We start from the raw sequence: 20,368 nt of genomic DNA, 5'->3' as shown, positions 1-20,368 counted from the left end.
CGAGCCAGCTCCTGCGTGTCTTCAGTGTGGCCTGGCGGAGTGGCTCACAGGGACAACCACAAACCAGACATCTGGCTGAAATCCTGCAGCTGGAGTTGCAGCTCCTTATGCAACTATCACCCACCACCATTCAAGGCCGGTGGCATTTTGTGATGAAAATCCATGTTGTTATTGTTGTGTTTCGGTAAGAAGTGAGAAGAGACTCCTGGGCTAGAGACAGACCACTCCCGGTAACATTTGCCGTGAGAAGGACACCTGTGCTGCAAACGGAGAGTGCTCAATGCTTAAGTTTACATTTAATATCCTGTCCAGTGACCTTTTGTGAGAAGAGAGCTGAGAGTGCTAATACCCAGGGTAGCCTGTGAAAGGATACGTGCTTTTAATCAGCTTCGCAATAGTAGGATAATAAAAGCAATAATCCTTTTAGTATTCTGCTTCTATTATCTCTGTCTCCATTTTCGAAGGTCACTAAAGCGGTAAGCAATGGGGAAGAGAAGCTTCCAAGGAGCTGAACTGTCAAGCAGTGAAAAAACATCACCCCTGGCAGTATGGATTGTTCTCCTGCTCCCGGCCCTCGCTGAGGGAGTCAGACCCTGCCGGGAACAGAGTGAGCGGTTTCCCAGGGCACTGCTCACAACACATTTCCAGTACAGCGTGAGCTTCATCCTGTGGTCTCCAAGCATCACTTCTTACATTCAGACAGAAAATCTGGACTTCTTCCTCTTACCAGGAGACGAAACTATTTGGCCTGGGGGAGGGAGGGAAGTTATTTTTATAGTCGAGGGCTCTGATTTGTCTTGGTTTCAGTGAGTTTCTTTAGTTTCTTTAAAACAACAACAAAAAACACCCCACCTTCCCCCCCCCAAACTGTCATCCGCTGCATGTACTGATTTCTGTTGGTGGGATTTTTAGCATAACAGGTTGGATAGAGGAGCAAAAAGATGTCATGTAAATGTCCAGAGCGCGCTTCTGTTCTTGGCTGCGGTCAACTCTACCCCTAGGTAGCAGGGATGCGTTTTCCCTTGACTTCGTTAGACTCTATACAAGAACCAAATCTGGCTGTTTGCATATTAAAGCAACATAATATTGAGTTGCCCGTCTCTTGTGCGCTCTTGGCATTAGAATGTCTCTACTGGCTCAGTCCGAAGGTCCCTCCAGCCTGCTGTCCTGTTTCCAACAGTGACCAGTAAGAACTGCCGGGGGGCCAAGGGCAAGCACAGTCCTCGCCCCTGTAATCTCCCAGGCTCCAGCAATTTCTGCTGAGGGACTTCCTAAGCCAGATCGGGTATTATCCTGTTTAATAGCCCCGAATGGATTTATTTTTTTTTTACTCTCATTATTTTGTTTAATTGCTTTTTGAACTCATCTAAAACGTAGTATCCATGACATTCTGTGGCAATGAATCCGATAGTTTTAACAGGGCATTTTTAAAAGAAGTATTGGAGGATTTCTGTAGGTGACTGGCGGATTTCTCTGGTTTACTGCAATGTCACTGGTACTGGCTACTCCTGGCTCATCATGGGAAAATAGAAAACCTTTGAGGTAAACGGTTATTTATTGAATTTCCTAGAGAGAGAAATGTCTTCTTTGGGTAGTCAGTAGTATAATGCTGTTATGAACTTAATAGTTCACATACCGTATAACTTGTGGCTGTTTTAGCTATGGATGGTGCCACTTTGTGCCTATATAGATGTCTCTTGAATGCAGCTCCTGCCTCCGATTTAGTAGTTATTCTGTGCCATTGAGCAGGAAATTTTATTCTCCTGCATAGAAAATGCACTCCATTTTTCTTTATGCCTTGATTTGTTTTTTCTTTGGTGTTGCTTTAAGTAGAACAAGCAAGTTTTCTCCTGGAATACTAAATAATTATTTTACTTTAGACGTTTTCGTTAATTAAAAAATGTAGCCAAGCCCCAATTTGTATTACGAGCGCTGTTTTGATTGTCAAAGCCTTGAGCTCCTTTACTGCAGAGCTCTTGTCCATACCCAGGTTCTGTTCCTCACGCTCTTGACGTGGACCTCTGCAGGCAGCCCTGGCTCCCTTGGCCTAAGGACTCCCCATGGTGGACGGGGCATGTACAAGGACAGCACTGTAACATATGTGTTTGTGGGTACATAGAATCATAGAATCATAAGGTTGGAAGGGACCTCTGGAGATCATCTAGTCCAACCCCCCTGCCAGAGCAGGGTCACCTAGACCAGGTTGCACAGGAATGCGTCCAGGCGTGTTTGGAATGTCTCCAGAGTTGGAGACATTGAGCATCAGAGCACTGAGCAGAGTTGGAGACATCACATGGGTGATGGAGAAACGAAGCACAGTGGTAATAGATTATGAGCAGCAGGATCAAACCGTACTTTCTCATGCCAGAAGAAACCTTGTGGTCTAATCTGACCTTTTCACGTCACCTAAACTATAAAATTTAATCCCTTGCGATTCCGACCTTGGGACTTTTTTATTTTAGGTGCTGGCCATGTACCTTTCCTCTCGATACCATTGCTGTCAGTGCTAAAGACCAGTTTTATTGCATACTGTGCCACGGTAATGATTTTGTTTTGTATACCGTGCTGTAAACAGCCAAGCCAAATTGTTGACAGTCTTAATGGGGTTTTGAGCAAATGCATTTCCTGAGGTACGATGTGTTCCACCTTATCCTTTAGTTAATATATCAATTATTCTGCCTCAGGCAGAGATGCTTAGGCTTGCATCTCTTCCTGTTGCTTTTAATTTGAATTCAGTTATGAGCATTGAAGAAACTGTCTCAGACATTATAATTGGTTTAAATTCACAATGAAAGGGGTCCGTGAGCCATCACATGGTTTTCAGACGTTCATGCTCCTGAAGTTCAAGCATCAAGCTCAGGCTCTACCAGGCAGCTGTAGGGAATATCTTTCCAGGTCGGCTGCTTAGGACAGCAATGATATTCAAGTTACATTGAAGTTGCATAACACTGGAGTGCTGTGTCCAGCTCTGGAGCCCTCAGCACAAGAAGGACGTGGACCTGTTGGAGCGGGGCCAGAGGAGGCCACGAAGGGGATCCGAGGGCTGGAGCCCCTCTGCTGTGAGGACAGGCTGAGAGAGTTGGGGGGGTTCAGCCTGGAGAAGAGAAGGCTCCGGGGAGACCTTCCAGCCCCTGCCAGTCCCTGAAGGGCGCCTACAGGAAAGCTGGGGAGGGGCTGTTGGCAAGGGCATGTAGTGATAGGACGAGGGGCAATGGTTTTAAACTAGAGCAGGGCGGGTTTAGATGAGGCATTAGGAAGAAGTTCTTTCCACTGAGGGTGGTGAGACACTGGCCCAGGTTGCCCAGAGAGGTGGTGGAGGCCCCATCCCTGGAGCCATCCAAGGCCAGGCTGGATGAGGCTCTGAGCAACCTGATCTAGTTGAAGATGTCCCTGCTGACTGCAGGGGGGTTGGAGTAGATGGCCTTTAGAGGTCCCTTCCAACCCAACACATTCTGTGATTCTATGATTCTATGAGTTGAGCTCCTCTGCTCAACTGACTGCTGAGCGCGGAACTGCTCTCGCAAGGGGTGATGCTGCTCAGGCTTCCCCACCCTGCCTTCACAGGGGCTGGGTGTCCCCAGGACTTCTCTTCCATTAGCTCTTGGCTTCACTCAACCCATTAGTGAACTAATTCAACTCGCTAATTAGACAGTGAATATTCCAGCTGTGGGGGAAAAAAAAAAAGGAAAAAAAAAAGAGAAAAAGCTGGGCTGGTGAACTGATCCAGCTTACTTCCAAGTGATGAATTTCAGGCATGATGAATAGCCAGCCCGAAACATGCCCAGAGTCATGCTTTCCCTCACGTATCTGATGGAACAGCACTGAAGCATGAAAGTTCTCTGAAATACATTCCTGACTATCTTAATTTTATCATCTCCCTCTATTTTCTGCCTTTCCATTACTGCCTCCAGTCTGGCAAGCAGAGTGGTTATCAAATAGTTCCAGTTTATATAGAAGGGTGTGCTTTGGCTGAGCAAAAAAGCTTGAAAACTTTGTGCGTGCGCAGTCCAAGCTTGCTGTAGTGAGAAAGCAGGCATGCACCCAGCTGGGGGATGGTGTTTGCTCTGCTGCTTCTCTCAGATTTTATTTCCAAGATAGTAGGTCTTGATTTATCTACTTGTAAATTGAATATAAGCGTGTTTACCAGCGCTGTACAGACATTGTGCAGCTGAAAGGCTGTCTGAGAGTCTGCGGATAATTGAGTTGCTGGGTAAGAACTTGTAACGAAGGAGTCCTGCTAAATTAGCTGCCAGTCTTTCTGTAGATTTTTTCCTGTGGAGATATACCAATGCACTGTGTCTTAAGGATGCTTTGAAATATGGCCAGGTGCATTAGTTCACCTTAAGAAAGAACACGTCTAAATTATAGTCCCATTTCTCTCTGTATCTGACAGAAACCGGTTTCTAAGACTGCGGCGCCAAAAGTGACCCAGCCTGTGGTATTCCCTGTTTTGCTCTTTCCTCCCCTCCCATTTTGGTGGCTTGCATGGCTCCTGCCACTGGCCAGGTGTGTAAGTGGAAAGTTGGCAGCATTAGCCACAGGACACCTTCAAGCCTGGCTTAAATCAAAGCCCGCTGAGGACCTTGTGGGGAGGCTTCTTCAACATGACTCTCCACCCCACAGTGCCAGTGTTGCCTTGGGTCAAACCAACCCATAGCTCCTGAGGCTGGTGGAGACACATCAGAGTTTCCTTGAGGTGCGGAGGCGAGCTGATGAGTCATGTTGATTTACAGCGGTGACTAACTGATTGGTGAACTTCTGGGTGCAGTCTGAATGCTGGGGAAGGCTGTTTGCTCCGTGACAGTGCCCTGGTTTTGTTTATGATTGGAACAGAGTGGCCTTTCCTCTGTATTTGGCAGGAGGTGAAGCAATTGCACTATTTTGGCTGCCCTCTGACAGCTTCTCACAAGGATGCTGGGACTTGATACAGGCATGAATCCGTTGGCTTCTCAGAAGAATTCTGAGAACTGTCTCTCTGCCACTCTGTCTGGAAATGGGACAAAAATAACGTCATTGCTCCATTCTCTTCCACTTTGCTGAAATGCCCCCAAACCCCCAGGGTAGGAAAACGGTCCACAAAACCAAAAAAAAAAACCCAGCAGTGTGTTTCTGTTGTTAATAATGATGGGATTTAGGGTGACGGAAGGACACAAAGTACTTGGCTTTGCTTGGTGAACTGAAGCAGAGAAATATGGAAGGAAGAGCAAAGTGCAAAGAGCAAGTGGTGTGGTTTTGCCTTGGGTGGAGATCCTGCTCAGGAACGAGTGATGCATGGCAGGGGAGCAGGGCTGGAGACCCCCAAACTAACGGGACGAGCTGCTCCCTCTCCAGCCGAGGGGCTTCGCTGCCCAGTTGTGCACCGTGTCCACTGGTTCCCTGCAGACCTGCCTCAGATTTAGGAAACCTGTAAGGGTGGAAGGCTGTTGCTTCAAAGACATGGTAGCAGAAGATGTTATTGTGGTCATTTAGTTTGCCTTCCCACGCGTGAAACATCAGAAAGTGTAAGTGCAGGTGATAAACGCAGCAGGAGTCATTTGGGGAAATGCTCAGTTGTGGTTGTAGGCTGGGAGCACACCTGATGTCCCATATCATTTGTCACAGGGGAAGGTAATTTTCTTTCAATAATACAGTTTTTAAAAAACAACGTTTTAAGGCTCTCGGGATCTAATTGAGGAAGTGTGTGCAATAAGCACTGGCCCCTTCCCAGAGCCGGTGTCACCACGTGGTGCAGTGTCCCGCCTGCCGGGCTCTGACGCCAACCCTGTTCCGTGATTCCTACAGCGCTCCCGTCTCTGGAGTCAGCCTCTGGCAGCTGAAGGTCTGTGCCTCTTTCGGCACCGTAACTTCAGTCTCATTTGTAGTGTGTGCATATATCGTAGCATTTTTGAAGATACATAACCGGGCTGGTTTCAGTGTTGTCTCTGGAATATTAAATGCTTTCGTGTGACTTCGCAGGGTCTATTATATTCAATGACACAATTTGCTTTTTCCATTCTGGTTTAATTAATTTTGAATTAAAACAATATGTCTAGAATTAAGCATGTTCTTGCCAATTTAAGATCACTTATTAATAATATATTTGGACCTTGAACAGAGATTAAAATTCAGTATATTAGTTACTTTCAGACAGCTTAACATTTTTAATAGAGAGAAAAATCCGTCTTATGTAACTAAGCCTATAATTCTAAATGAAACCGATTTAGCTGATCTGATAAATAATTAGTGAAATTGGAAATTAGATGAATTCTGATCCATTAGCATCTGCTGTTAGAATGTGACTGTAAGAAAACACGAATGCTGGAAGTGTATCTGCTGGTAAAGTAATAATTAGAGAGGACAAAAGTAATTGAGTCAAGATTTAAGATTGCCTTAACTGACGGTACTCAGTTTTGTCCCACACTGAAACATAACACAGTGCTAAAGATTTCTCTGTTGTCATAAAATTGAAGTGAAAAGTGGGGGTCGTCAAAACTCCTGTGAGGACCATGAACACCTGGAATAAACGCAGATGAATCAGTAACTTGTATTGAGTAAGAAATAATAAATTTATCTAATTGTTCTCTGGAGTTTCACCTGGGGTGTATGGGATCGCGGGAGCGGGACGAGGCAAACGAACTGAAACCCAGCAAAAGCTGAAGGAAAAGCGTATTCCACCCACTGCAGAGAAGAAACCTCGAAACTGAGCATTAATTTGTCCCAGTTTGCTATATCTAGTCCAACACATGCCGTGGTTATGTAGCTGTTTGATATGAGCTGTTGTTAGATGGTGCTAACACTTCTCCCGTATGCAGGATTTTCTTCGGCTTGTTTGTGGACAGCTGGTGGTCTGTGAAGAATTGGCTGTTGATGTGGCTTCTGTTCCTCATTTCTAATCCTAAAAATACATGGAATACTTTCTTCATTTTACTCTTCCGCGCAGCAGAATTGCCCCAAGACTAACCATGCATCTGTGAAGTGTAGGAAGGACGGGATCCACTAGACAAAGTGCCTGGTGGGGGTCGGTCTGTGCTAGGGAAATGTCTGGGAGTCTCGTGTGAAGCACCAGAAGGAGTCTAGTTGCTTTAAAGATTTTAAAAAGTTCTGGATCCACACGGGACTGTCACTCCCTGCAAACCAGCATCTCCGCCAGTTTGAAAACGCTGGGTTTTCAGCACCGGTTCCCCACACACCGCTGTGCTTTAGGTGGCAGAGAAGCACGTTGCTCTCATCTGTTGGGAAACTTCTTTCTTGCTGCTGGTGGTGGGGTAGGTCCCCAGGCACTAACCATGGGTCCTCCCTGCCCAAAACCCCCAAAAAGGTGGTTATTCTGTTCTCTGTCACCTGTGTTCGTGAGCAACCGAATCATGTGTTCTTGTGGAAGAACAGAGCTTTAGGTGCCAAACCAGACTTTGGAAGCGCCGAGATGGTTGCACAGGATTACAGGAGTCTCTGGGCCCAAGCCTGGAGGTGAGGGATTGCAGGATGACGGGCTGAGAACTCAGTAAGGCATCCTGAAAGTCCTTGAAAAAAGGGGTGAGACCATTGACTTAAGATCTGTGAGAGGCCATTTTTAGCTCTTGCTCACGGTGTTTGCATAAGTTAACAGATGGCTGAATTTTTTGTCCTCTCTTTTGTATCTAGCATGCAATGAGTCGTTTCCTCAGTCTGTAGTGAGTGCGCTGTCATGGCAATGATTCATTACCTCACTGGACTCCTGTTCACAATTCATCATTCCAAACCCAACTTCTAGAAAATGCCCTGTATGTTTACAGTATGGGAAAAATACTCGATAACGGAACCAGCTCTGAGAATAATTAGAGGGTTGGGGTCAGGGCCGTAGATAATACATTATTGAAATGGCCAGTTCTATAAATATGCTGTTAAAATTCAGGAATACTGGAAAGCAGATTAACAAAGAATAAAGGCCCAACTGTTCAGTTGGCCCCAACGTAGCCCCTAAATCTGTGTGAACAAATCTTTATGAGCAGAATTAGCCCATTTGGCTATACAATCTGTGCATTGTGTACTTGCTTTTGTATGCAGTAAATGTGAACAAAAAACTATATTCCACTGTTGTGTATGCAAATCCAAGCCCGGGATCTAGAGTATGTTTGGTGATGCCCAGTGAACGTTGGTGCAGAGGCCAAACTTTAGACCGGTTCTTGAAAAGGCAACCAAACGGGTGAACTACAAAACTGTCCTCAGGGTCCACAGTTCTGGTTTCAAAAAGCAAAGCCCCAGAAGGACACTTAGCTTTTTGCTTCCATTACCTACTTACTATTTTCAGCACTCCCATGCAGAACTGGAAAAGTTTGGAAAAACGCAGACTGAGCGTGCTTTCTTCTTCAAGGGCTTTTTTCTTCTGTTGGTCCTTTTAAGAGTAACTAAATATAATATTATACTTTTAATAACCCTCTGACACAAATCTTTTTTTTTTTTTTTGCCTCTCTTGCAAGGTAGGTGGGTTTAATCATTTTGTTCAACACCCTTAAGAAAAACCCAGAGTTTCCAAAATAGGTGTTGTGGTTTGTAGCTGGCAAACCAGCCACCCAGGCTAAGGTTCATTCCCAATACTGCTTTGATGTGGGAGTAACGTTTTGTTCAGGCTTCTCTGCCAAGTTCAGTTTTATAGGCGTGCAAAAATGCAGGAGATTCGTGAGTCTTCCTCAGCTGGAAATCTGAGAGAGTTGTGGGTTTCCATTTTTCCGCCCTGCCTGCTTCCATCCTATCTGAAAATCAAGACAGAGATGAAAAAGGTACACTTCCGAATTTTGGAAGAATGCCAGCTTGGATTTATGCCTAGTACAAGGGTAAAAGGGCAGAGCATTTTCTAACTGGGATTGCTGTTCTCTAGTATACGGTGCTCTGGTTGACTTGCTTCCCGTAAAAAGGATGTAGTTCATTTTATTTCGAAGGTACCAGAAAATAACTCAGAAAAGTGACCCCACTGGGTCATGATTTCCCACTGTTGATCCACACGAGTCAGTCCCCTGGCTGAGTGTTCCTGAGGATGATCTTTCTGTAAGACAGAAAACTCTCAATTACTGCTTTCAGCAGAAGTTCAACGTGCTGCTTGGAAGTAATAAAGTGTGCTGAACTGAGCTCAGACACCGGCGCGTCCCACGCCAGGCTCTGACCCTGGGGGCGTGCAAACTGCCAGCTACATCCTTGTGCTCCAGGGACTATTAAGTTAAGAAACATTTCCCTTTGTACAAAAACTGTGTGAGTGATATATGCCAAAATGACGCACAGATTGTCACGTAGGGCTTTCATATCTTTTGTTTTCTGGGGAAAGCATCAATTCCAGGTAGATGGACAGCCAGTGCACCTCAGGCACGAACGTCTGCAACGCCAGCACTGCCACAGAATCAGGCAAGTTAAAATCAAGATCAAAATCAACGCAAGTTAAATAAGCTTTTGAAAAGTTATGAGGACTCACTTAGTTGAACCATAACTAACAGCGACACATTAAAAAAAAAAAATTATCAGGTAATTATTAGAGAACAATGACATTGTTAGGCTGACTGGGCTATACACCAAGGGGCTGTCAATCACGGCTGTTACGAAAAGCAGAGCATTTAGAGGCTGTCAATCATAGCTGTTTGTAAAAGCCGAAGGACTTCAGGAATTGTTACGCCTGAATTTACCCAATGCAGAAATAACAAAAGCACCTGAGTCTCATGCAGGCTGATATTATAGTTTATGCGTAGAAGTTCTTGCATAAGTTTATGCCTTTATTCATCCGAAAATATGACACTGGGAACTTGGAAAGGTTTATTTTTCATCTAGCTCCTTTGTATCACTGATTTTTTTTTAAGTGTGTCAAATCTGGTAACAAAAAAGTAAGTTTTGTTACATTCCTTTGCTGTGAAGCAAAAACGTTGGAGCTGGTATCCAAATAGCAGAGAGCTGGTGCTGGAGCTCTTCGGTTTCCTGGGGAATTTCACACATTTCTGCATATCCAAAACACTGCAGCAAATACCAGCTGGGGAATTTGAAAGGACTCGGGAGATCCTTCACATGGAGATACTCACCCATAGATGCTAGGAGAAATGGTCCCTAGGAGACCAAAAAAAACCCCATGGAAGATTGTATATGTTTAAGAGAAGCGTTGAACGCGTGTATTCTCCTGATTTAAACCAAAAGAAGTAGTTAGTTGGTTGGGGGGGGGGGGTGTCTCTGTTGGGGCTTTTTTGGGTTTCTTTGTGGGTTTTTTTGACTGATTGGTTTGGTTTGGTTTTTACTTTTGTTTTGGGCTTTTTTGATGTTTTTGTTTTGTTTTGTCTTTTTTTTTTTAAATCAATTTGAAGAGCTTTTGTGAGAAAATGGCTTTCTGACAATATGTTTCTGCACTTGAAAACAAGGAGTTTCCTGTACTCTACATCACCCCACTGCATCCCGGGTGTCCTGGATTTGTAAATCAGCACATTTTATAACTGAGGCCAAGTGGAAGTGCGTGTTTGCACATTCAGTGTTTGCGATGCTGTTGGTTACTGAATAAATCACAGATTCCTACGTTGAAAGGTTTCTGTTGAGGAACCAGTATTGTTCAGTTTTGTCCCAGAGGACCAAGGGCTTTCAGCAGGTTTCTTGTGACTCTGGGCCCTGCGGGAGCCTCAGCCTGAGTAACCCTGCCATTGAGCCCTGTCTGGGCATGAATTTTTACATTATTTTTATCTCATATTGGGAGCTTCACTTTACCAGACAGAACATCAGGAGCATGTTCCCTGACTGCTGATGCCTTCCGTCTTTGCTTGCAGTTATTAGTGCAGTGATGATCTGTGTCCTATCGTATTGGGCACTTCATTAAGCATGGTGGGACTGAAGGAGAAGTTATCAATACAGGCTGGGGGATGACGTGATAGAGAGCAGCCCTGCAGAAAAGGACTTGGGGGCCCTGGTGGATGAAGAGCTGGACATGAGCCAACAATGTGCATTTGCAGCCCAGAAGGCCAATCGCATCCTGGGCTGCATCAAAAGAAGCATGGCCAGCAGATCCAGAGAGGGGATTCTGCCCCTCTACTCTGCTCTCCTGAGACCCCACCTGGAGTACTGTGTCCGGCTCTGGAGCCCTCAGCACAAGAAGGACATGGACCTGTTGGAGCGGGGCCAGAGGAGGCCACGAAGATGATCCGAGGGCTGGAGCCCCTCTGCTGTGAGGACAGGCTGAGAGAGTTGGGGTTGTTCAGCCTGGAGAAGAGAAGGCTCCGGGGAGACCTTCCAGCCCCTTCCAGTCCCTGAAGGGGGCCTACAGGAAGGATGGGGAGGGGCTGTTGGCAAGGGCATGTAGCGATAGGACGAGGGGCAATGGTTTTAAACTAGAGCAGGGTGGGTTTAGATGAGACGTTAGGAAGAAGTTCTTTCCACTGAGGGTGGTGAGACACTGGCCCAGGTTGCCCCGAGAGGTGGTGGAGGCCCCATCCCTGGAGACATTCAAGGCCAGGCTGGATGAGGCTCTGAGCAACCTGATCTAGTTGAAGATGTCCCTGCTGACTGCAGGGGGGTTGGAGTAGATGGCCTTTAGAGGTCCCTTCCAACCCAACACACTCTATGACTCTGTGATTCTATGAAAGGGCAGGAGAAGTCCCTGCTGCAAACAATTCATGGCCTAACCATGCTAGATAGATTTTGATGGAAAGGAAAAGGGGTTAACCTGCCCAAAGTCATCCAGGGAACCAATGGCAGACCCAGGGGTAGGAGCTGCATCTCTTCAAGGTTGGGTGGAGTTTCTGAGGTGGACATGGACCACCCCACCTCCCCTGGTGGCATGCCCACGTACTGCAGCAATGAGCAGCATCTCGACAAAGCAGTAGCTGTGCTCACACAACTGGTGGCTAATTCAGTGAATTTTTAAAGCAAATGTTAATAATTGAACTCAAGTGGTTAATGAGTTTCTAGAGAAAAGATCAAATTATACTCTTCAAACATGGAGTTAGAATTTTGTCTAATTAGAAGAAATATGTTTTTCCCATGAGGGGCAGTTGCTGAAGTGACAGTTTGGAGACTGTTGTGACAGCATTTGCAGAGATGGGTGCCAGCCAAAGAACAGAGCTTTTTTAGTGTCTCTGGTGGTGTAGTAGTTTCTTTTGAAGGCATAATTATGTTGCATTCTTTGCACAGTTCATTAGGAAAAGAAAAACAAAGAACTTGTATTCCATGTGGTTGCCGTTCACACATTTTTATCTTAGCGTGATAGAAGAAGTTGTTAGATCCAGAGAGTAACGTGGTGTCTCTCTCTCTCTTTCACTGCTAGCCTAATAACACAACTAGTGCGAGGTGGAAAACAGCTTTTCTAGCCCACAACTGTTATTCAGGAGTCCTTTTTTTTTCCTGTGTGAAATCTCAGAAAGTGTAAAAATGTCAAGAGGCCTATGTAAACTAAAAATCTCAACAAGAAATAAGTTTGAGTCAATTTGGGTCGTTCTCATGTCTTGAAATGTTTGATTTCTGTATAATTTTTAATACGGCTTTTCTTTTTCTTGCTACTTTGTTAAATATAAAAATGAAAATGTCATTTCAAACTTCAGGACTGTTTTTGTTTTCAAACTGCAAAACTGAAATTTTCTCAACATTTTTCCCCGGTACTTTCTGTTGAGAAACGCATCAAAACTGTTTCCCCGTACAAAAAAAAAAAATGTTTTCACGTTGACATAACACATTTTTTTAGCAAGAAAAAAAAGTTTTGTGGAACAATTCCCAACCAACTCTGGTAATAAATATTCCCTTCATTACATCTTACCATTTACAAGCAAAACAAGTAAACAGGACTGCTAGAGCCAGAATTTATCAGAGGTGTCAAGAAAAAGTAGATTCATTTTCTTTGAGCATACATAAGACAGCCTTTATGGCACAAGAGCATAGGAGACAATAAAAAAATCTGTCCTAGTCATTAAATGGACATAGCAGAACTGAAGCCTCTCATAATTCTAGAAGGCAGCAATTACTTTTTCACACCTCTGGTTTAGTCCCTCTTTACGAAGGAGAAACCCTAATAAATACATCCCAGTACCTATAACCTCCCTGAGACCAACGCAGTTAAATGGCTTAACTCCCGTTTCTGTTTAGTGACACCCCGAACTGCCCTGATCTGGGGGGAAATTGACTCTGTAACCCTCGGACATCTGAGCCTTGGTATGGAGACCGTTGAGCAGCAATGCCTGATCCCATCAGATGGAGAGAAGGGTATTTTTAATGTCAGAAGGGTCTACAGTAACGGCTTGTGCACTTGCTAGCCTTAGTTTCTGCATTTTGAAGAACCCCAAATTCTGCAGGTAAGAAGACGCAGAAAACTACAGTAAAACATAACAACTGCTAAGTTACTACTACTAAAATGAATTAAAACCACACTCGTATACTTAAAGTGCCTTTTGTCTGCAGTTTCCTAGCTTGTTTCTCTGTAATTAAATTGTTCTGGGTTGGGTATGTTATCTCTGATCTCCTTTCAGACGTGGGTCTGTGGCAGTGGGAGGACCGGGGTTGGCAGGAGCGGGGAGCCGGGATGCTGCTCTGTGGAGTGAGGTCCTGGAGCCCCCACCCAGCCCGTGCCGGGGCCCAGGGGAAGTTACGTGCAGGAGCTGCTGCTTGACTGGCTCTTCTTTTATAAAACCTCGTGCACCTGTGACACATAGTGCAGGGATTTTGTGGGGTAATTTGGAAAAAAAACCAAAACCCCAACCCTTCCTGCAATTCTCTGTTGGGTTTTTCACGCTTGCAGAAGCCTTTTCCTCTGCGTAGGGCAAAGGGAAACTTTTCCTGCCGCAGGAGCTGGAGAACTCACCAAAACCAATGATAACCCTCCAGATTTGTAGAGAAACGTAACATGGAGCTGTGGTTGGGGATGCTGCTTTGACCTTCTCAGGCAATTTGCAGCACCCTTCTCGCAGCTGAGGGAACTCTTCCAGCCTGCAGGAAGATAGAGTGGAGATGTTCCCTTGTTACATGTATTTTCTGTCTGCAACTCTAAGCTACGAGCTTTGAAGATAAATGACAGCAGCTGTGCCACATTTGGTTTGGAAAGAACCTAGTGGTACCCCAGGATACAGCAGCCACTGGGAAAAGGGAGGGTGGAAGACACTGTTTTCAGTCATGTAGGAAGATGGTGCTCAGCTCCGAATTCTACCCAAACCCTCTTCCAGGTAGGAAGGTCCTTCCCCAGATAACGGGGATTTGAGGCAGAGATTGCGATAGGGGAAATACCCAAAATTCAGGAGTCTGGTTTTATTCTCCGGCCTTTCCCTCCTCCCCCCCGCCCCAGATTTTTTTTTAGAAAAAGAAATTATTACTGAGTTATTTATTACTGACAAATGTATTGAGATAGAAATCATACATGGATTTTTTTTATATATATATTTGTGCATAAATATAAATACGCATAATGCATATATATATACACAAAAAAAAAAAGTTATTACCTTCCAGCCTGAGCTGGATGGTGGTAATTTGGTAAGAAATCTTGGTTTTCAAAGGCAAGCCGCGTTGGTTGGGCCCAGGCAGGGTCTGTTCTATAGATCTCACAAAACAGCGCAGAGCTTGGTAGTCTGTGGAAGATGTCACAAGCGCACACAAAAAAAAAATCTCCTAAAATAAGGGCTACTGCTGGCATGGAGGAATTCCCTGACGGTTTGCTGCTATCGCCGTGTCAGCTCTGCAAGTGAGGCATGTTGAAGCACAGGGAGAAGCGAGGAAGAGGCTTAAGTACACAGCTGCTGTTACTCAAAAATCAGGCTAAAGCTCATGAAAATCAGCACACCAGGCACACCTGGGGATGGATGGCTTTGGTTTTGATAGCTCTGTGAGAAGAACATCAGAGCAAACATGCTTTGTGCTGCCTGTGTTGATAAAGAGATCTTCTAAAGAACACTTATCCAAGCGAGAGAAGAGGTAAGAGGACGTTTATAAAAGTCTTTCATGTCCTTGTCTTGTCCGGAAGACTTGTTTAGGATTATAGCTTTGCTCATGTATTATTTGTGTGCCTTTTTGTATCGTTAAGAGCCCCTGTTTTCTGTCATCGCAAAAACGTAGGGGGTGGAAAAAAAATATGCAATAGCTGCTCACCTCTGGGGAAAACGCGATGAGGCAGCGCAGCCTCTTGGGTTAAAACAGCGCGGGTCTGTCGGCTGATTTTGTCAGCCCCTGGCTGCCAAGCACAGGAGGCTGCTCTTGGTGGGCCCAAAGGATGGCAGGTTAAGAGGTGTGGGTTTGCCTTTTTTTCTGTGTGCCCACGATTTTTTTATTTTTTTTGGGGGGGGGGCCTTCCACTTGAATTTCTGTTGTGATGCTGGCAGCAGAGATTAATTCCCTCTCCAAAACAGTTCCAATCTGGGATCTTCCCGCTAGTGCAGAAGCATGCTCAGCTGGCCGCCGACACATCTGTAGGCAGAAGGATTGTGGACGTCAAAACCACTCCTGGTTTAGGTTTCTCGTGCAAACTGGGCATGTTTTGTATAGACTTTGGCTCATGTTAAGTTTCTGGGATGCTCTGTAGATATTTTAAAAAAGAATAAATAGTTTTCCAATGCAAATGAGGTCTCTTGGCACCAGCAGCTTCCGCAGGCCGGAATGCCCCGGTGCCATGGGATGCCCTGCTTCAGGCTCACTCCCATCTGCAGACTGTGCTGTGAATTCCCCTCTCTGCCCAAGAGCGCTTACTCACCATCTTATGATGCTAAAAACTTGTTTGTTACCCAGGGAGCAAACATCCGTAGTGCTATAGGAGAAATTTGCCCTGATCTGTCTCATCCCGGAGACTGAGTCGCCCCAGCTGTGGTGTTCCTAGGCTGTGGATCCCGCTGGCATTGGCTGGAAGGGCTGAGGTATGCGTCCCTCTCACGGCACGGTGTCCGGGAGCCTCCTGCCCTGCTGCCCGGCACCTCCATGGGGCTGGCACAGCACAGATGGGCGGCTTCGCTCTGGGGAAGAGCAGCCTTGTGGAACCCCGCAAACTTAAGCGCGAGCTTTGGGGAGTACAGCGTGCTATTCTGGGGACACCTGCAGACAATGTTGGGGTGGAAGGATGGTGTCAAATATAAAGCGTCAACCCCTTTCCTGAAATTTTAACTGTTCTGGATGCTTTTAAGAATCTCTCATTGAAGTGTGAAGTCACTGGCCTGGAGAGCCTTTTAGAACCATGAGTCAAGTACCTGAGATCAGAAAATTCAGAAGATAATACACTCAGCTTTTATAGATATATATTGTTTGCTTGTATTTTGCTTTCTGGTTTTGAAGCCTTTAGGAGATGTATTTTTCATCCTTTGTCTGCAGCCGTGAGACCTGCTGTCTCAGAGGGCTGGGATTTAAAACCCCAAGACACCAGATACTAACAGGCTGGCGAGGAAACCCTGTGACAGTTGGCAACACCAGGCTAGTTTCGTTTTTCCCAAAGTAATATGAAAGCAGGAATGTGAGTAACTCGTATTGGTGTTGCCTCTCTGAACTGGACTGCACTTCTGTGGCTTAAAAGTACATGATTTGATATTAAATAGCAGCAAGTGGAAGCAAGAAGTATTTTAAGATGTTTATCAGAAATCTTCATGATGTTGTTTAAAAAAATAACTTCGACGTTCTGGCTTCATCCTGTATTTCAGTCATTCCTGTAAAAAAAGCTTATTCTGTATTTTTCCTGTTACATGCTAAGATTCAGGCCTGTGAGGTGCTCTCTCTGTTTCTCCCCTGGGAGTGAGCTGCGTGGCATATATGGCTTTGATGCGAGCTCTTGCTTTTCCTGGGTCTTGTTTTTCTTGCTATGTTTTAAATATGCATATTATTACAACGAGCAAGCTACCAAAATGTCTCAAGAGCTAAGCTCTATTCTTCCAGCCTTTCTACCCTCCCCTCCCAGCGGTGCTGCTGGCACACGCAGCCCTTCTGGCGCTGGGCAAGGGGCGACCCTTCGTGTAAGCAGTGGGATGAGGTGGTTTTGTCTCCCTTGCCGTACGAGCGGCAGAATGTGTTTGTCCTCAGTGGGCTGCAGCGGCGTGGGGAGCGGGAGGAAGGGGAGAAGCGTGGCACCCGTGCCTCCGAGTGAATCAGCCGCTCTGATTCAGCGCCGGGTCTCGAGGTGTCTCAGGGCTCCTGCGCTGCCACGTGGCGCCGGGATTTTTGGCAGGGTAAAGCCCTTTTACGTCCAAATGACTGCAATAGTGCTTTTATCTAGAAAGTGAAAAGTATTACGCCTTTCAGTCTTCAAAATGAATTTAATGCTATAGAAGCATCAAATATCAAAAATTTTGCTTGGCGCTGTTGTGCCTTATGAATCCTCAGTGAAATTACAATCTCTAGTTTTCGGTTGTTTGATTTATTTTTATTATATTTTTTTCCCATGCTTTTCTCCTCGGTTCTGTGCTTGAACAATGTCTGTCCTCCCACACAGCTTTGCTGGGGAAGCGAAAGTAGGATTAAGTTCCCGTTTCCTTACTTTGAGAGCTCTTCTCTTGCGTGCCCAGGGCAGAGCTACCTGTGGGGTAGGGCCCCACAGGTGGGGTAGGGTTTTGTGGGGCTCAGGGCCCTGCATTTGGTGAAGTTTCTGTGCCTTAGGTCAGCGTATGCCATAGGAATAATACTTACACCATCCCTTGGTCCTCAGCAAACATGAAGTCCTACAACTCAGCTGATAATGAAAGAGGTTGAAGATGACATGCCTTACTTTGCGCTTGCCCTCGGCTCAAACAGGACCTTCTTTGTGTTCCTTGGGTTTTTTTGATTGATGCGGAGACAAACTACTGCAAGAGGATTTCTTGGGTTGCCTCAGCTGTGCTTAAGTCACTTTCTCCAGTCTTTTGGAGGCATTTGTTTACTAACATTTTGCATCTCAACAGCTCTCACAGCCGCACGTAAACACTGAGACTGCAGCTGGGTCCAAAATCCTTGGTTTTGCTTAGAAGCCGTAACCTGACAATTCTGCCCTTTACGTTTAACGACTGCTGGTTGCCTTGCCCATCCCTGAGGTTTCTAACAGCTTGTATGGTGCTCCCCCCACTTTGGTGAATGTGTCTGCCCTCCTCCAGTCCTCCTTTCTGGTGCAGTATTGCTGATGGGTGTTCCCTGGTGGTGATCATTCCAGATCTAGATGAGGGGCTGGAGCCCCTCTTCTGTGAGGACAGGCTGAGAGAGTTGGGGGGGTTCAGCCTGGAGAAGGGAAGGCTCCGGGGAGACCTTCCAGCCCCTGCCAGTCCCTGAAGGGGGCCTACAGGAAAGCTGGGGAGGGGCTGTTGGCAAGGGCATGTAGCGATAGGACGAGGGGCAATGGTTTTAAACTAGAGCAGGGTGGGTTTAGATGGGACATTAGGAAGAAGTTCTTTCCACTGAGGGTGGTGAGACACTGGCCCATGTTGCCCAGAGAGGTGGTGGAGGCCCCATCCCTGGAGACATTGAAGGCCAGGCTGGATGAGGCTCTGAGCAACCTGATCTAGTTGAAGATGTCCCTGCTGACTGCAGGGGGGTTGGAGTAGATGGCCTTTAGAGGTCCCTTCCAACCCAACACATTCTATGACTCTATGAATAATGCTCAGACGCCTGTTTTGCCAGACCTCCTTGCGTTCTTTGAAGCTCTTGCAAAGTGTTGTGCAGTAGCACATCACCACCAGCATGGTTTTTGCCCTCTGCTGCCTATTGATGTTCTCCTTGCCCAAAGGGGTTTTCCAGCAGAGAAACATCATCCCGGTTTGTGTCAGTATCTGTACTGAACTCCTTGTTTTTTTGACAGCTCAGACTTGCAGGACAAAGTGCTTGAGTAAGATATTATTTTTAATGACATTGAGAGGTCTGTTACTTTTGGAGCTGAACGTAAAACCTAGGTCTACCTGGGGCAATCTTGTGGAAATTTTTATGTTGTAACTGGGAACAAGGCTTGGATCACACTCCACATAGGAATTTTTCCCTTAGTAAGGTTCAGATGTTCATGTAGCCCTGCGTTATGGGCTTCTACATCCTCCTGCCTTCCTCATCTTTGCATAACGATCATGTATCGGCAGGAGAGAATTTGTTCTGACTTTGGGCAGTTACAGAGGCCGTTCATTAAAGGGCCTGCAAGCTGAAGTCATGGGTTCAAAACCTTGTGCCTCTTAGATCAGCCAGCATGACTGGCATGGTGGCTTTTTCCCCAAATGATGGGGGAGACAGCGAGTAGTGGTGGCAGCAGGGCTTTGTGGCACGTCCCCTGGTCTGAAGGGCACAATCTCAGCCCCGCAGACTGATTCCCACCAGCAAGGCACCGTGGCTCACGGCAGCATCAGCAGGGGGGGACATGCTCCCACTGACCCCTCTGGGTGAAGCTGATTTCGGCCTCACTCGGTAGTTGACGTTTCTAATTGCTCTTTGTGCTGCTTTAGCGTAATAAAACTGGGAACTGAGAAATGTGTTTGCTACTTCTTTGACCTTTATAGGCAAATCTTCTTTGAGGGTCAGATGTGTGTGAGAGAGAAATGATGCCAGTGTAATTTAAAAATTATACGATGACATTTGTTAGCTCATCTACACGTGGAAGTCTATTATTGCCTGTTAATTAATGGAAGTAACGTAATTGTTTTGTTTTTAAAGTGCTGCCGTTTATCAAAATGCGTTTGTAACGGTTGCACTGCCTGCTGTGAAGCTGCTTAAAATATGCTACTTGTTCTTAAATATTCCCACGATCAGTTCTTTGTATTAGTTGGTGATAGGTTTAGAAAACGAAAACATAGGATGCGCTTTAGCTGTCACAGAACTCGAGGGGTGTTGGCGTCGTTGTCGCATGAATACCCCCAAGCCCCGTTCCTGCAACCGTTCCAAACGCCGCTCTGCTGATACAGGGCAGATCTCCCTCCAGCTGGGACGTGCGGGAAACGTGGCCAAAAAACGGGAATGATACTGGAATCGAGGGGCCTTGGGCTTCTCCTCCTTGGCTTTCCTGTTTGCTAATAGGTCCACAGGCCAGCATAATTAATGAATCCAGCCTGCCCAGAAGCTGTATGTATTTGGCGCAATGCGTGCGTGTATGGGGAATCCCGAACGACGGCGGATGGAGCAGGAGTGCCTGCACGGCGCCAGTGTCAAAGGCAGAGCTGACCCCCAAACACAGCCTGGCCGTGGCTGTGTCGCGCTTGTCCCCACATTGATCAGCAATGTAATTAACAGGCGGCGCGGCCAAAGGGATGTCTCTGCCGCTGCCTCCCAGCCTCAGCTCATGCCTCTCCACACAGCGTTGCTGTCTGCTGCTCACAAACTCAAGTCATTTCTGCCGCAAACTGTTAGTTTGTTTGAACCTCTTCCTTGGCGAGAGAGCCACTCTTCCCTTAAAGACTTCAGGTGGCAGAAAAGGCGTCGTGCCCTTCCAACATACTCTTGCTCCTTGTGAGACGAAACATAAAAGAATTAAATTCCAGCTTAACTGGAGTCGGTGGCAAAATTCTCGCTTGCT

The 20,368-nt window shown here is 46.1% G+C and overlaps 1 protein-coding gene across 11 annotated transcripts in view; it reads left to right on the top strand.

The window, feature by feature from the left end:
• The window catches only part of HTR2C (5-hydroxytryptamine receptor 2C), a 260,631-nt gene that overhangs the window by 174,810 nt on the left and 65,453 nt on the right, over window positions 1-20,368 (top strand). Inside the window, exon 1 of one of the 11 annotated variants that reach the window (XM_074600896.1) lies at window positions 14,762-14,859. The exons of the other annotated variants lie outside the window; for them this stretch is intronic. The gene's annotated coding sequence lies outside the window, so the exon portion shown is untranslated. Of the gene's footprint in view, window positions 1-14,761; window positions 14,860-20,368 lie in introns of those variants that run through there. 11 annotated transcript variants of the gene reach the window in all.

Source organism: Larus michahellis, chromosome 9 (assembly GCF_964199755.1).
Source record: "Larus michahellis chromosome 9, bLarMic1.1, whole genome shotgun sequence".
In the NCBI taxonomy this organism is placed as follows: domain Eukaryota; kingdom Metazoa; phylum Chordata; class Aves; order Charadriiformes; family Laridae; genus Larus; species Larus michahellis.
Note: the sequence above shows the minus strand (reverse complement) of the source record. Positions and strands in the feature narration are given on the sequence as shown.